General features: G+C 44.0%; 1 long non-coding RNA gene across 1 annotated transcript in view; it reads left to right on the plus strand.

The window, feature by feature from the left end:
• LOC141050240 (uncharacterized) overlaps nt 1-16,872 on the plus strand; it is a 94,581-nt gene extending 77,709 nt beyond the window's left edge. The window contains exon 5 of the long non-coding RNA XR_012220498.1: nt 16,060-16,872. This is a non-coding gene — a long non-coding RNA (uncharacterized lncRNA). The remainder of the gene's footprint in view (nt 1-16,059) is intronic.
• Nucleotides 16,873-17,162: the final 290 nt, after the last annotated feature.

The following is a 17,162-nucleotide window of genomic DNA, read 5'->3' on the forward strand; positions in this document are numbered from 1 at the left end:
CCACCACCAATACATGGAGTGTCTCAGGGGCAATAAAAGTTGTGTGAGGCACTATGACTGCTGTAACTAGAAGGCCGGCTCAAGGAAGACACAAGTGTGTCTGACAAAAGAGTATGTGCATGATACAAGACAAGACCAAGTGTGGACACAGGGCAGCACGGTGGCTCAGTGGTTAGCGCTGCAGCCTTGCAGTCCTGGGTTCGAATCCCACCAAGGGCAACATCTGCAATGAGTTTCTATGTACTCCCCGTGTTTGCGTGGGTTTCCTCCGGCTTCTACGGTTTCCTCCCACATTCCAAAGACATACTGATAGGTAATCTAGATTGTGAGCCCCATTGTGGACAGTGATAATAATGTGTGCAAACTGTAAGCTCTGTGGAATGTTTCCGCTATCTAAAAATAAAGATTTTTATTCTCGTCATTAAAGCTTAGGGTAACAACTGTGTAAATACTTAATGATGAGGACAGAGTGATACACATCAAGGTGCGTGCGACTGCACGCCAACATCCAAGGCATGTTATGCTAGGTGGCACGCCTGGGTTCAGACAAGGGTTAGGTGGCATATGACTCCTGACATCTGGCAACGATCAACCGGTCTGGACATCATGATGTGGACATCATCTCCGGACATCAGGGCGCAGTCATCACTCTCCGGACCTGTGTCAGCCAACGCCAGACTACGTGCATCCGGCAGGCAAGCCAGGGTTCAAGGGTTCATTCAAGGAGGAGCGTCAGTTCAAGACATGGTCTAAGGCAGGATTCAACACAACGTCCTGAAGAGACACATGCCAGGGGCAGGTTTCTGGGCAAAGAGTAGAACATAGGCAGTAACAGGTGGGTACGGACAACACGTAAGGTTTCAACGCAGCTCATACAGATCAGAACACAACAGAGATTAAAGGTAGCAATAATCGAAAAAGCCTTCTGATAAAGAAGCACAAAAAGCACAGTGCAAGAAACAGTGTGGGTGCAAGAAAGCATGGAAAACCCGGCTGAGGCACAGAGAGGAGGGCACGGTTACAACCAGGCGCATGCAAGGGTCACACAGCGACAATGTATGGCTAAGGTACAGAAGACGCATGCAAGACGTCACGGCAAAGCTTGTTCCAAAAGGTGACAGTGAAAATGCACGTGCCTTCAAAAACATACACAAAAAAGTACACAAGGAACACAGGCAAGGTACAAGAGCTAGGGAACGTAACCTGAAGAACAGGGCAGAGTCTACGACAAATAATCATAACGTAAGGTAGAGCATAGAGACTGGAAAAGACAGATCATAGGAAGGAGCAAGAAGGACAACAAAATAATTTTGGAAACGTATAAATTTATTTATGGATAAATACCATTTGACAAACATGTCAACCTCTTTTTTTTCAATTTGAAAAAACATTGTGGACACAAATGAGTCCATTTCAGAACAACAGAACAAAAACTGATAAAACAAAAAGATAACTTTAATTTAAGTTGTAGTACTGGGGGTAATAGCCATACCCAGGCCTGCAATCTGATGTGGAGTCTCCCGCTGCCTGCAACTGCTGGGTGAAGCTGTGGTGTTCACTGTCTTGGCGCACAGGGGCTGGAGGTTGCGGGCCTTGTTGTCTGGCCCTGAATAGGCCAAAAAGCCCCGTCCAAATCTGTTCATAGTTGAAGATCGGAGCAGGGTCCTTTAGAGCCGTTAGGGACATCTGGACCACACTCATGAAAATTGACTGCCTGTCCGGTGGCAATGATCGAGTTTGGCTTGCAATTTGCAGCGCAAAGAAATCATACTGGTCCTCTGAAGTGGATTTTTTAATTAACGCCAGAGTATCCGTCGCTGCCTTGACAGTAGGATCTTCATTTATTTATTTATTTATTTTTTTGTCGGCTCTCCTGCCACCGGACAGGCAGGTCGGTGTTGAACAACAGGTTCTGCAGAACCAGATGTTCCTGCAGCTGGTGTTGCAGATGTTCCATCAGATGCAGAGCATGTGGCAACGGCAGAAGGTGGTTCGACACTTGGTGAACAGATCTCCCCAGCTCCAGAGGATCCTGCTCCATCTTCGGACTCTTGTTCGGTCTGTTTAGACGGTTCAATGTTCCCTTGAGTGCTGGAAAGAAAAAAAATAAAACATTAGTATGGTATGTAGCCTTGCGGCATAGAAGCTACACTTTGGACACAGCCAACATCCCACTCATCGAAAAGTGCTGCTACCTTTTTCTTGCACCATGGTGATAAAGCCTGTTTTCAATAAAGACATGACAAATAACATGATGCTATAATTTGACGTTTAAACTTAGCTTGCGTAGCAAGAATGCCTACGCAAGCTAGCTAGACATGCTGCGTTGTACAATAAACGTGCAACATGTCGTGTTAGGTAGTCCTCATCCCTACATCTTTGAACGCATAGTGTTGAAAGCATTTACGGAAATACACTCCTGTAACATCTGTATCCTGGCAATTGAACGATGTAACATGACGCAGCGTTAATTACGCAACGCACCCAATTTTTACTATACACATGGCTAAACACATTACAAGTTTTTTTGGGGCTTTTTCAAAAAAATACCTCCGCACATTCCTGCTTGATATCACAAACTGGAGTTCTTCAAAAAAGGGAAAGTGCTTCTTGCTTGGCGATGATCCACTTTTGGAACAGTTAACCAGAAACTTGTTAAAACGGTCCCTTACCGACCGCCAACGCTGCTTAAGATCTTTCTCTACAGAACAAACAAAAAGAAAAACTTGAGTACATTTTCGAATATATATATATATATATATATATATATATATATATATATATATATATATATATATATATATATATATATATTAGACATCATAAAAAGTTTGCAAATTACCAATTTGAGACTGTACGGCATTCGTGAATTGATCCCAGTCGGAAAACATCTGGCGGCAAATTTTTGTCCAGCACAGGTCCCTATAATATCGGTCCTTGTAGGTCTCCTCTGCCTGGTCCCAGACAGCTGAATAGTCCCGGACCTAAAATGTATAGACAGTAATGTGTTAACATGCTGTAACCAACACAAAATGGTTGATATTTTAAATTTAGGGAATATACCGCCATCAGAGGATTAGCTACAGCATTCTGCCATGCTCTAGATATGCCACCGATGTTTGCATATGGATCTTGACCCCCCCCGCATGTACATATGAGTCCGCCTCTGCCAAAGAAAGTCCGCATCTATAAGATGCGGAAATACTTTGGCCTAGCTACTCTCTTCCCACTACCATGTAGCGGCGACAATAGGGCTTAATGTCACCTTTTCTGATAGGTGACATTAGGCACGGTTAAGAATGGATAAGCGTCAATAAGACGCAGATCCATTTTAAATCCTAAACTGTTCAAAAGCAAATAACCCCAACATTAATAAAAATAATTGTAAGGAAAAAAAAAAAGGGAGGGCCAGAAAAAAAAGAAAAAACATGCAGGACGATATTTACAACCTGGGAAGGGGTTAATATCCAAGTCCCCTTTCCCAGGCTACGAATATGAGCCCGCAGCTGTCTGCGTAGCCTCTCTGGCTCCAAAAAAAAGGGAGACCCCCAAAAAGAAAATGACGTGGGGGTCCCCCATATTTTGGGCCCAGAAAGGCTAAGCAGACAACTGCGGGCTGATATTTACAACCTGGGAAGGGGTTAATATCCAAGTCCCCTTTCCCAGGCTACGAATATGAGCCCGCAGCTGTCTGCGTAGCCTCTCTGGCTCCAAAAAAAAGGGAGACCCCCAAAAAGAAAATGATGTGGGGGTCCCCCATATTTTAGGGCCAGAAAGGCTATGCAGACAGCTGCGGGCTCATATTCATAGCCTAGGAAGGGGTCATGGATATTGCCCCCCCCCCGGCTACAAATATGAGGCCGCAGACGCCCCAGAAATGGCGCATCTATAAGTTGCGCCAATTCCGGCACTTAGCCCCTCTCTTCCCACTCCCGCACCGCGGCGGCGGGATGTGGGGTAATAAAGGGGTTAATGCCACCTTTGATTGACAGGTGTCGTTAACCCCGGTTAATAATGGAGAAGCGTCAATAAGACGCCGATCCATTATTAAGCCCATAGAGAAAGTTTGAAAAAAGACACATTTTAAAAAAATTTTTTAATGAAATAAAACAGTTTTTTTTGACCAAAAATTTATTTTGCGCGCAATCCAATGCGACGCCCTCGATCAACCTAGAGAAAAAATAAAACAACAAACCAATTCTATACCTACCGTTCCGTCGCAGTCCATAAAACGAGTGTCCCACGACGATCTGACATGGAGAACAGTCACATCAGGTGATGTGACCATTCTCCATGGCTGCAGAAACACACTGCCAGGAGCTCAGCTCCTGTAGTGTGTTACTGCGCATGTGCCCAGAGTTTACCTGAGTTCAGTGACTCAGGTAACCTCCTTTACGGCACTGCTGCGTGGGAAAGGTCAAACGCAGCAGAAGAGCCGTAAAGCGAGGTCCCGGAGCGGCCGAACACCGGAAAACTCGGCGATACACTGCAGGAGCACCGCAATGGCTTCGGGGAACAACATGTGCTGTATGGTGAGTATGTAATGTATGTTTTATGTTTGTATGTCATGTCTTTGTGTAATATTACATGTATTGTATTTTTTTTTTTTTTTTTACATGCACAATTGTGCTCGGTCACCGCAGGGACTACTCTCCCATCCTATAGCCGGATGGGGGTAGCAGGCCCATACGGCGACTGAGCACAATTGTGGGGCTACTGTCGCATGGGGACTGACGCACACAGACTGACGCACACAGACAGACACACAAACATACATACATGCATACATACCAAATCGATCAGACGTCCCACATCGATCCCCATGCGACGGTAGCCTTCCATGACAGCAACTTCCTGCTTTTTCCCTACACTACACTCCGCCCACACACTTCCTCCCGCCTGACATCACTTCCCTATGCAGCGGTTTTGACACCCAAATCCGCAGCAAAAACCGCACATATGCCGAATTTGTTGCGGATTGTAAAGACTCTATACAAGTCTATGGGTGCAGAACCGCTGCGGAATCGCAGAAATAATTGACATGCTGCGGATTGTATTTTGTATTTTACCGCACCATGTGCACAGCGGTTTCGTTTTACCATTAACTTTAATGGCACTGTACCTTGTTGCGGAAACCGCAGCGGTTCCGCAGGGTTAAAACCGCTGCGGAATCGCGGGTACAACCGCAGCGTGTGCACACAGCCTTAGGGTCTAACAACCTCTGAGCCTGTGTCCACTGTATTATACAATAAACCCCGTCATGAATCAGACAGAAAATGTACAGATGCCACTAGTAGACATGCTCAGATACATATATTTCAAATACTCATCGTATCACCCGCCATCTGCCAAATAGCTTATAGCGCCTCAACGCGTTTTGCCCCGTCCGGGCTCATCAGGAGGCCTTACATCAATATGACTTGTGTCCTTATGTGGTGTAGTAGCTGGACCGCCACGATATCCCCCTCAATTTAAACATACCGCCACAGCATCCGCCAGCCCCGGACGCAGTTCAGGAACACACCCCTTACCCTCAATGCGCATGAACGTAAGGCGTGTGACTCCCATATTGCGCCATAGAGCACTATACTCGCGCCCTACCTCTCAGTGCGCATGTCATTATCGTGTCTCGCGCATGTCTGCAGGGCCATGTAATGCACATCTCGCGCCAAAAAAGCGCGATGCATACAGCCCTCCATCTCAGTGCGCATGTCATTGAAGCATGTCTCGCGCCATAGAACGCGACCTTCCTGTCCACAATCGGGACTGCCTTATCACTTTCGGGTAACTGGGCTTTTGTGTTTACCCACTCCTGGCGCGCATGCTCCCGAGATCCACACAGAGTAATTGCCTCACCAGTCTCATGTTAGTATCAGGGGCGCAGGCTCAAAATGAACCGCACCACCATGACAGGAAACGTCATTGGCCTACAGATGGCTATTGCGCAGACTCAAATGACTAATGATAGACCCTATAGATATAAACGCCATTATAGAATTCATACGCGCAGTGTTTGAACAAATAAGGGTTTTCTCTATTTAAGAGTTTTTTTATCCATGTGTCTTTGACATAGTTGTATATTCTGATAAAAATTTGCATAAATCATTATATATCATATAGCTCCTCTTGGAGACCATATCTTTGCCTCCTTATCTCCATGAGAATTTTATCCAGATACCATTAAAGATAGTTATGTACTTTGATATATATTCACATGAGTCATTGTATATCCAGAAATCATCTTGGAGACCATATATTTATCTCTTTATCAATAGAGATGGTCACATATTACAGGATATCTAGTCCCATGCAGTATTGAGGGGGAAATAATAACCAAAAAATTTTTTCATGGTAAATCCATGAGGGTCGTAACATTAGGCCCTAACAAGAATTCAGAAATAGTCCTGTAATCTATACTGGTCCTGATTAAAATAATGACGAAGATTAGTGCAGAAAAATTGCTGCAAAAAAACTACCAGACTAAAGAAAACAGGCAAAAGACAATTGTTCACTAATCCCCTTGGGTTCAAGACTCTCCATCCTAAAAATCCATTCGCATTCCCTTTTAAGGATAGTTTTGTCCGTATTCCCCCCTCGGGGGTTAACATTAACTACCTCGATGATCGTAAACTTAACGTCAGCGAGGCAACTGTTATGGACAGATTGCCTGTGCTTCGCCAGTGGGGTAGCTCTTCCATTCCTAATGTCCCCCATATGCTCACCCACTCTTTGTCTAAATTCCCTTTTGGTCTTGCCTATATAGTCCTTTGGGCAAGAACATGTAGCCAAATAGACCACTCCAGTAGTCTTACAAATCGAAAAATCACGTTGGTAAAATGTCTTTCCCGTGGCTGAGCTACAGAAGGACTTATTAGGTCTCATCCACTTGCACATGCTACAATCCCCACACATTGCCGGTCTCCTATATTGACTGTGCACCAGCATGTCCCTTTGGCTGGTTTCACATTAGCGCTTTTGTGCGCAGCGCATCATGCGCACGGCACAACTATGTTTAACATGGCGGGCGCATGGTCTTGCGCACGTTCGCGTTTTCGTGCGCATGCGCTTTTGTCTTTCGCCAGGCGCGCCAGACGCAACATGTTGCATTTTTTGGTCCGCCCTGTCTCGTCAAAACAACGCATGCGCACGCTTGCACACGGAATGCGCAAAAACAACACATTGCAGTCTATGGTAACGCGTGCGTGCGCATGGTCTTGCGTGCGCTTTTGCGCGCATGCGTTTTTTAGGTAAACAAGTCTGGAATGTGGTCTAGACAATGGAAATCCACTCCCAAAAACCAAGGTGATAAAAGATTGTGTGGGCACTGGAATTCCCCAATACTCTACAGACTGCTGCAAGAGTCACAACAAAAAACCCAAGCTGTACCAATGTAAGTATAAAACCTAATGTCTGGCTGAATTTTGAATACATTTCTATGTACTTATGTCTCTTTTTTTTTTTTTTTTTTTTTTTTTTTTAGTTGATCTCTATGCTTGGTTATTTTCTTATTTTTTTTTTTTTTTTTTTTTGGAACTGTATTGAAATAATTTTATCTTGTGTTTTTTTTTTTTTTTTTTTTTGTTTTTTGGTAATTTTCCTACTGTTATTTTTTGGTTTTTTCTTGGTATGTTTTTTATTTTATTTTAATTTCTATGCTGGTTTATTTTCTATGTTTTTTGGTAATCATTTGTTAATGTCTTTTTGTTTTCAAACCAATTTTATTAAGGGGTTTTACAATAGTGAGGAAAAAGGGGTCTCAGGGAGGGGATGGGCGGGTGAGGAGGGAAGGGAAAAGGGGGGAAGGACCAAATGGTCCGAACAAGTTTTTATTTTCAAGACATTAGCGGTGTAGTATAATTAACTGGGTTATCTTATAACCAGAACAATACTATAACTATATGTTTAACAGTCGCCAGATTATCTCTGGAACAGAGAAAAGAACAAACAACAAAGTATCAGTGCAGCAATTGCTGTAGAGTTAGCTTGAGGGAAATAATGCAATCCATCTGAACCATTTGCGGGAGAAATGGCCAATATTATTGTTAATAGTGGCTAGTTTTAGTTCAAAAGATTTATGTAAGGAGATTTTGTCTCTTATATCTTCAATGGTTGGAATGTCCGGTCGTTTCCAATGAAAAGCTATGGAACTTTTGGTAATAAGAAGAATATGAATTATTAAAGGGGAAAGAGTTTGATTTAGTTCTTGTGGGGTGATAGATAGCAAGGCCAGTTGAGGTGAGAGGGTGTGTTAATGTCTTTTTAACATTTTCATGCTGGGTTTTTTCTGTGTTTTTTATTCAAGGTTTTTTTCCTTTTATTTTCATGTAAAAAAAAATTTTTTTCATGGCTGGCTTATTTTCTATATTTTTCATTTTAAAATATTTCAACATTAATGTTTGCCTTTCTTTTCTAGGCTCCACAACGGAAGGAGGACCTTGCCCTGGACAATGACGAGCTCATCCGTCTAGTCAAGGAGCAAGTCCCGCTGTGGGACACCCGTCACCAACTGCACTCGGACAACGTGGTGATCCGGTGGCTCTGGAACGAGGTAGCCGAATCGCTGATGGATGGCTGGGACAACGCCTCTCCCCGGGTCCGCAAGGATTTTCGTAAGTATATAAATGCAGTGTGATGCAGCAGTGATCTTGGCTGGGATCACCCAACTGTGTGTGATGCTAGTAACTCCATGGAGTTTCTAGCATCACACACAGTTGGGTGATCACGGCCTCCAGTGCATAGTCTTATTTTTTTTTTTTTTTTTATTTTTTTTTTACCCACAGTGAACAAAGTCAGAACCCGTTGGCGCTCGATGAAGGACCGCTTCAACAGGGATATCCGTCAGGAGAAGCAGGTTCGCAGTGGTGCTGCGGCCAGGACCGGCACGAAATACAGATATCATCGTGCCTTGGCATTTTTAAGACCGGTCCTTGCCTCCCGAACGCAAGTACTTTCTAGTTGTATTGTGTTTTATTCTGTGCTTTTCTATTCCACAGGAGTTGGCGATTGTTCATTTATGGTAGTAATTTCTTTCTTTTCTTTTCACAGCACCTGGAGCAGCACCCTGCAACCTGGGCCTGAAGTGGTCCTTCATCAAGCTGCCCCGGACCCGTCCCAGCCATCCATCAGCGAGGAAGTACCTTGCAGGTCTGCACCACAGTCATCTGGAGACCAGGAAGCTGGTCGCTCAGGTGTTCCCCTGTCCCAGGTCTCTGCCACTGGTTTTGCGGACACTTCCCGCCAGCAGTGGCAGAGGACCTCGGACAGGCCTGTCATGCCCGAGTTCGTTGAATTGAACTCGGTCTTTCAGAGTAGCCTCAAGGCACTCTCCGATAGACTTGAGAGCGGTTTCCTCCTTTTGGACCAACGCTGCAAGTCTATCGAGGGTTGCCTTGAGCGCCTGGAAGTCGACCTCGCCAGACCAGCTCAACATTTTTATACACAAATAGCTCGGGACACGGCGGAACACCTTACCCCTGAACTCCAGTTGACTGTCATGCAGGCCTGCAACAATGCTTTTATGCAGGCTATGCAGCAGAGTAGGTATATGCAGCAGTCAGCGGTGGCGTTTCCACCGGAGCCACCGCTGACTCGATTCACAGCATTATCTACTTCTGCTGCATATCACTGCACGGCCACCACACTTCCAAGCAACGCCGGACACCAATATACCGCCCCAAGTCCGAGTGCAGCTGGACACTTCCCCGCCAACACCATGCCAAGCGCTGCTCCTGCCTGGCCCACTGCTTCCGCCACCATCACCACCACTGGATGGCCCGTCGTCACCACCCCTGCCTGGAGCGCCACCAGCACTAACACCCGGAGCACCACCCCTGACTGGGGCAACGCCGCCCCCACCACCATCACCGGGAGGACCACCCCGGTATGGACCGCCACCGCCAACACGCCTGCATGGACCGCCACCACCACCTCGGAGCAGCATCAGCTGGGGGACCCGCATTCACCATTTACGGCCCCTGCCAGGACATCCACCACCACCACGACCAGCATGCCACAGCAGCTACAGGATCCTTGCAGGCGGTCCACAAGCTCCAGGCGGTCCCCCAGCTCCAGCCGGTCCACAGGCTCAAGGCGGTCCCCGGGGTCGAGCCAGTCCTCAGGCTCCAGGCAGGACAGCAGCACGCCGACGGGCCACCATCATAAAAAAAAAAGGACTCTAACCCTCCCTACTCCCTCACCTCCCACTTCCCAACCTTCCTTGCCTCTGCTGCCTTCCCCCACTTCTTTGGTTCCTCCTTCCTCTAGAACCCCATCCTCCACCCTAAGCCGTTCCTCATCCCTCCACACCCCCCAGTTTCCACCAACTGACCCCAAGTAAATTTCTTTCTTTTTTTTTTTTTAAATCTTAATTTCTTTTATTTAAATAAATGTTAAAGTTTGATGTGAAAATAATGTTTGGTTATTGTGTCTTTCGCCGCCTGCACACACTGCGCTATACACTTTGTGTTTTTGACACCTCATAGCTCCAGTACTGACACATGTTTCTTGTGTCAGTCCTGGAGCTATGTGATGTCAAAAACACAAATATATGACTTGTATTTTCATCCACCAGGCTCTTCAGTCTGCTAATATTGGTCAGACTGATGGTGGAGGGTGCAAGGCATATCTATTCTCACCTTGCCAGGTGTCATAAAGAGTGAATTGAGGATGGTGTGTTTTGCCCATCCTCATTTCACTCTGTGACACAAGGCCAGGGGATTCTAGATACCTTGTAATGAACCACATCATCTATACAGTCTGTGGCAAATAGACTGAATAGATGATGGAGAAATTACAGGCCATATCTACAAATACCCTGGCCTGGTGTAATAACTATTTAGCACACCTGGCCAGGTGAGTATACCTATGAGTTCTAATCTGCAGCGTCGCTTCAGTCTTCATTACCTATTGCACACAGACTGGAGAGATGCTGGAGGTTAACTCCTATGTGTATTCACCTGGCCAGGTGTCTAAATTTTCTGAAGTCAGGATGTGTTTTTTGGGGGCATCATCAATTCATCATGACACCAGGCCTGGGGATTGTAAAAGTTGTATAAACCTTTATCATCTCTCCAGTCTGCGTGCAACAGTGGAGATACTACAACTAATATTTTTAATCACATGGTCAGTTATCAGACAGAGTGAAGGATGCTACTGCATCCCAAAATCAATATACTTAGGCCAGGTGATATAAATATTAGTTGTATTATCTACACCTTCTCTGCAATATGCCTTATGAACACGGACTGGAGAAATGAGGAAGGTCATACAACTCTTATATGTAGGGTCACCTGGTCAGGAGTCCTAGTAAAGTCAGGAAGCACAGCATCCTGATTTCACTGGACACCTGGGCAGGCGAGTAGTGGAGTGTATTAAGACACAGTACACTGGGTACAGGTATAAAAAAAAACAGGTATTTTATTATTAACAAACAACAAAGCTATTACACCATTTGATCCTGCCATGCTACATGACCCACATCGGATAACAAGTCCGCAAATTGGTCCCTCATTTGGGCAACTTCGACTGATGACCGAAGATGGTGCTGAGTAAAATCTGGCAAAGGGTTTGCAGCAGGTTCATCCATGTCAAAGTTCGGCCGCTCCTTTGCCATAACAAAATTGTGCAGAACCACGCACGCCTTCACCACCTCATCCACTGTTTCCAGTTTGAGATTGATGGCGGTGCTGAGAATTTGCCATCTGGACACTAGAATGCCAAAGGTGCACTCTACAGTCCTGCGTGCTCTCGTAAGCCTGTAGTTGAATACTTTCTTGGAGTGGTCCAAGTCACGGCTGGAGTACGGCTTGAGCAGGTTTTGGCACATCTGAAATGCCTCATCCCCAACCACTACAAATGGCAGTGGTGGAGCTTGGGTTTGGGGAAGAGGCCGTGCCAGTGGAAAATTGAACTGGTTGCCGTACAACCTCCGGCCCATATCAGAATTTTTAAAAGTCTGGGAATTGTTGCCCCGTCCGAATGCCCCTATGTCCACCGCCACAAACCGGCAGTCTGCATCCGCAATGGCCATGAGTACTGTAGAAAAGTACTTCTTGTAGTTGTAGTACTCAGAGCCACTTCTTGTGGGTTTTGTGATGCGGGTGTGCTTCCCGTCCACCACTCCTAGGCAGTTCGGGAAATTGCAGACTGCCCAGAATTTGTCCGATATTTGAAGCCACTTTTCGGCGGTGGGCAAGGGCAGAAACTCCCGACACAGAACGTCCCACAGAGCCCTGCAGGTGTAGGCAACAATCTCGGATAAAGTGGAGATTCCCAGCCGGTACTGGAAATGCAGGGATGAAAGACTCTCTCCAGTTGCCAGGAACCTGCAAAACATAAAAAGAAAAACAATTTATATTTCTGTCTAGGGTCTTAATAAAACACTGAAAGTAAAAAGTACATGGCATAACTATTTAGCATGTTTTTTTAATACGACAGCAGAAAAACATTTTATAAAGGCTTGGGATTAGTACCTGACAGAAGAAAAACCATTATGCAAAAAAGCAATTTCCCAAAAATAATGTGAAAATTCATTACAAAAAACACAGAAATTTTTAGCAAAAAAAAGAAATTGGGGGAAAAAAAAAAAATTATGCAAACATAAAAACATTACAATACCGTAAGGTGACGAGGAGCCGTTCTTCGGGAGGAATGGCACGCCGGAGCTGAGTGTCCAGTCTTCGGATGATTCCTTCAACCATACCCAGCAAGTCCTGGAAGCTTTCCTGGGACATCTGGGTATAGTCTGTAAATTTCTCCAGGTTTTCCTGGAGCTCGCTGTACAGCGTGTGATACGCTCCACGGCTTTCCCGGAGTTCGATTATTGGATGCCTCCAAAACCGATGCCGCTGCCTTCTCTGCTGTCTCTCCCTCTCCCTTTCTTGCTGGCAAGAAAAGGCATACGCCTGAGACAGCGCGATGTCAAGATCCAACTTGAATCGGAAATGATCCAGACGCAGGTCCATCTTGACACCGGAAACAGCAGCAAAATCTGAGGAATTCAGCTGTAACAGGGTCTATATAAAACATTCCAATGACACACGCCCACTGGTGTCCCATTGGTGTACTGTTTCTATTGTTTTTCAAGGATTTTTCTATTGTGAAATGTCACACCTAAAAACGCATGCGCATAAAAAACACAAACGCATGCAAAACGCAAGCAACGCTGCGTTTTTTTGACGCATCAGCTTACGCATGACGCTAAAAAAAGCGCGTTTGTTTTGCGTTTGCATGCGTTTTTCTTTGCGTTGTTTATGCGCACGATGCGCTGTGCAAAAAACGCTAATGTGAAACTAGCCTTAGATGGGTGGGGGTAGACTTTTTGGCACTGTTGGCGTGTCTGTCTCACATTTTATTGGGACTCAACTAAGATATATCTTGCATGAAAATTTCTATATAGCTAAAAATTAATTACATGTGTAAAATTAGGATAGTTAAATGGTACTATGAAGAAACACATACATGCCTTTCAGAAGTTTTTCCTGTCAAAATGCAACCACGACTTTCCAAAAACTTTGATGTCCTGGTCATTTGTTTGTTGGCTGTTTTCTAAGTGGAGACTGTCATAAGGCACGACTGATGGATGGGGCCGCGCTGTGCTTGCTCCTTTTTTGCATTCTTGACTTCATTGTTGATCTCTGCCTTAGAGGTTTTCATGCATACATTGTAGAGATGCTTGCGCAGGTTTTTATAAAACTTCAGACATCTCTTGCAGAGAAGAAGGCCTGGCTTTCCAGGAGACGCCATTTTCTAGAAATAGTAAGCTTCTCCTTCTAGAACCTGAATAGTGATAGTGTGACCACTGTAGGCTGCCTTATATACACTGAGGAAGCATTTGAAAAACTGTAAGGTTTGTATAGTGACTCCACCCATGAGATAAGGCTGCTGAAGGACTTGTGCATTTGGCTAATTGCCAGCAACACAAATTGTAGTACATGGTCGTTAAGGTTGTAAAATTTTAGAACGAAAAAGGTGAATGAAGCGAAATTTTTAAGAAAATTATATGCAATTATAGCAGTGCTATATTAGTTATTACAATTATTTGCTTGCAAAAAGTGTAGATTTTTATTCTAATTGCATGTCTTATACTAATATCATTTTTCTTGGGTTTGAAGAAAACTTGTTCCAAACTTTCGTTTCAATCCAGTCCTGATTTTCCTTGATTTTCCGATGGACGCTCCTCAAACACAACCCAGTCAGTCTGTCCTCTCCCACTGTACTTCTGAGCCGGGTCTTTACCCTTCGAAGGGTACTGAAAGATCGATCAACAGTTGTGGTGGTGGATGGGAAAGCACTTAGAATGAAGAGTGCGTGTCTTGTTGCAGGGGAAAAAAATATTAGCCTCCTCCAAAAGTGCAGCCAACTCAATGTCCTTTAATTTTTTCTTCTGCTAAATCCTTCCTTTTCCGCAGACTATACTACAAATCTAATTCTGCAGAGATATCTCCCAACCCATAAAACTCCATGAAAGACTTTGCATTTTCCCCTAAATCTTTTGAAGCCATTTTTAGCATGTATGAAGGATGAAGATGGGATAAGACAAGAGCAGGTGTATTTTCGTGTGAGAATCTAACATTCAAAGATAGGGAATCAAGATAAGGGACGATCAATGACCGTCCCCAGTATTCAATCGCAGTCTCAGATGGTGGATAACTTTTGTGTATTTGCTTTTGAGCAATTCGTGGTACTGATAACTCAACCCCAACCTTCTCTGTGATATCAAGTGAATTTTTTTTTTTTTAACTAATTCACCAGAAACATGCTCAATTTCTTGTCGATCCTTCTTGATGACATCAAGGATTTGGGCAATATGTTTCCTCACCATAATCAAATCCATATTTTTACCTTGTAGAACGTTCACAACAGGTTCCAAAATCGCAGAGTATTTTCCAATCATAACTAAACCTACGATGAAAATTGGTTTAGTAACTGCACAGTGCAATTGATATACAAAATAGAATCAGCTGCGCTCAATGTAGATGAAGGTGCAAAAATAAGTATTTATTGTTTTATACAAGCATCACCAGGTGCATGAGATAAGTGACATTAAAGAGCTTGCGGACGAAGAGGTTAACATTTCGACCACGATTGGTCTTTTTCAAAACCACACTATTTGGAGAGGAAAATAGAGGTAATGTTCATGGGAGGGTAAATCCCGGGCAAGCTTGTGTATACTGAAGTGTCTTGTCTGCCTGGTAAGGGTTGCTGCAATTGATAGGCAGATTTTCTTGTAGCATAGTTTCCTTCGACCGAGAGATGTTCTACTGCATTGACGAGTTCATGGAAGCTTTCTGAAAATTTTCTTATGGTCTTGTATTTCTCAGACCATCTGGTCTCACAGTCTTGATAGATTGGGAACCAAATTCCTGCAGGCTGGCGACTCACGAAAGAAGGATATTGTATCCTTAACCGTTGCACTTGTGTTTCTTATTGCTGGTAGTTTGCTAGCATCATTGACCACAGGATTTAGTTTTTGGCTTGAGCAATTGAAAAATAAAAGATTTTCTGTACTTATTCTTCAGTATGGCATGCACACCACCTTCTTTTCCAGCCATCGTAGAACAACCGACAAATCCGATCCAACACAATTCTCTGCTGAAAGATTCTGATCAACTAAAAAAACCTCTCAATTGCGCTAGCGATTGTAGGGGCATCATGAGATTTCAGCTCAACATAGCCTACAAATTCCTCCCTGATTTTTTTTTTTTTTTCTCTTCTTTACTCTCCTCATAAAACCGCAGTCCGATAGAAAGCTGTTCTTTTCCAGCGATATCTGCCGTTTCACCAGCCATTACAGCGTAAGCTTTTGCTTGTTTACAATGTTCGATAATTCTTCTTTGACAACTTCACCACATAATCTAATAATCTCATTTTGAATTTTTGGTGAAGTGTAGACTGCATTGTTGTGACTCTTTAGCTTCTCATCACCACAGTCAGTTCTCAGACTTAAAAGGTCAAAGAAAACCCCCCATTTCCTTCCTTTCCTCTAAGCGGCAAATCATGAGCGCCACAAAATATGATACAAGAAATGATTGACAATATTTTTTTTTGGTTTTTTTTCAGTCATCTTCTGGTGATCATTTTGCAACTGGACGACAACTGGAACTTTTTAAAGAAAGCTTTTGCATCAGCTGTTGAAGTTTTGTGGTAGTGACTGCCGACGTGCTTTCTACAAGCTTCATGTATATCTTTGAACCTCATGTATGGCCTTACCATGAATGACCCCAAAACTCCTTTAAATGTACCAATAACAGGAGGAAACAGAACACAGTGCATGCAAAGATCACCTTTCAAACGACTTGAGTACACCAACCAAGGAGTATATTGGTCTAATCGGCAGCGGTTACATTTTCTTTTCAAATGGCTGGCATCAGAACCAAAATCATAATTTGATGGTGGAACCCAGGGATTTGTAAGCAATTTCATCTTTTTTTCTGGTGGTAACTTAATGGCGTGACCAGCATAACGACCAATGTCATTTTCATGGAAGCCATCGTATTCTTCAATTGTTTGAGGTCCCAAGGAAAAATTACTAGACCCTTGTTCCATAGTAGACTCCGAATCCGATGGTTCGGTCAGTTTAGTTCCATCTTTATCACCATCATTGCTTCCACTTCCACTACTGTCATCTTGATCATTTTTCCATTTTGAGAGGTTTTGTGACTGAAAATCTTAGAAATTAACATAGTACAGTTTGTAGGTGATTGATGTTTCATACATACTAAAAAAATGCAATCGAAATTACTTCACTTACCTTTTTGGAACCAGTATCTTATATCCATTTCGGCAGCCTCGATGGCTTCTAAATGTAAATAAGAAGGTAAACTACTAAATTATAACTGGAATAAATTTGAATGATTAGTTGTTTCAAAGAAACAGGTGTCCTCACATGCGTATTTATTAGTAATTATTTATATAGCACCATTGGTCGCATGGTGCTGTTCATGAGAAGGGGTTACATACAAATTACAGATATCACTTACAGTAAAACTAACAATGGCAGACTGATGGGGCAGGGTCCTCTCTCTTTCAGGCTTACATTCTACAGGATGGTGGGAAAGGAGACAGTAGGTTGGGGGGTTTCAGCAGCTCCAGTGATGGTGAGGTGGTGGCTCCAGTATTGCAGGCTGTAGGCTTTCCTGAAGAGATGGGTTTTCAGGTTCCGT

Source organism: Dendrobates tinctorius, unplaced genomic scaffold, assembly GCF_039654945.1.
Source record: "Dendrobates tinctorius isolate UK_male_01 unplaced genomic scaffold, ASM3965494v1 ptg000151l, whole genome shotgun sequence".
Taxonomy (NCBI): domain Eukaryota; kingdom Metazoa; phylum Chordata; class Amphibia; order Anura; family Dendrobatidae; genus Dendrobates; species Dendrobates tinctorius.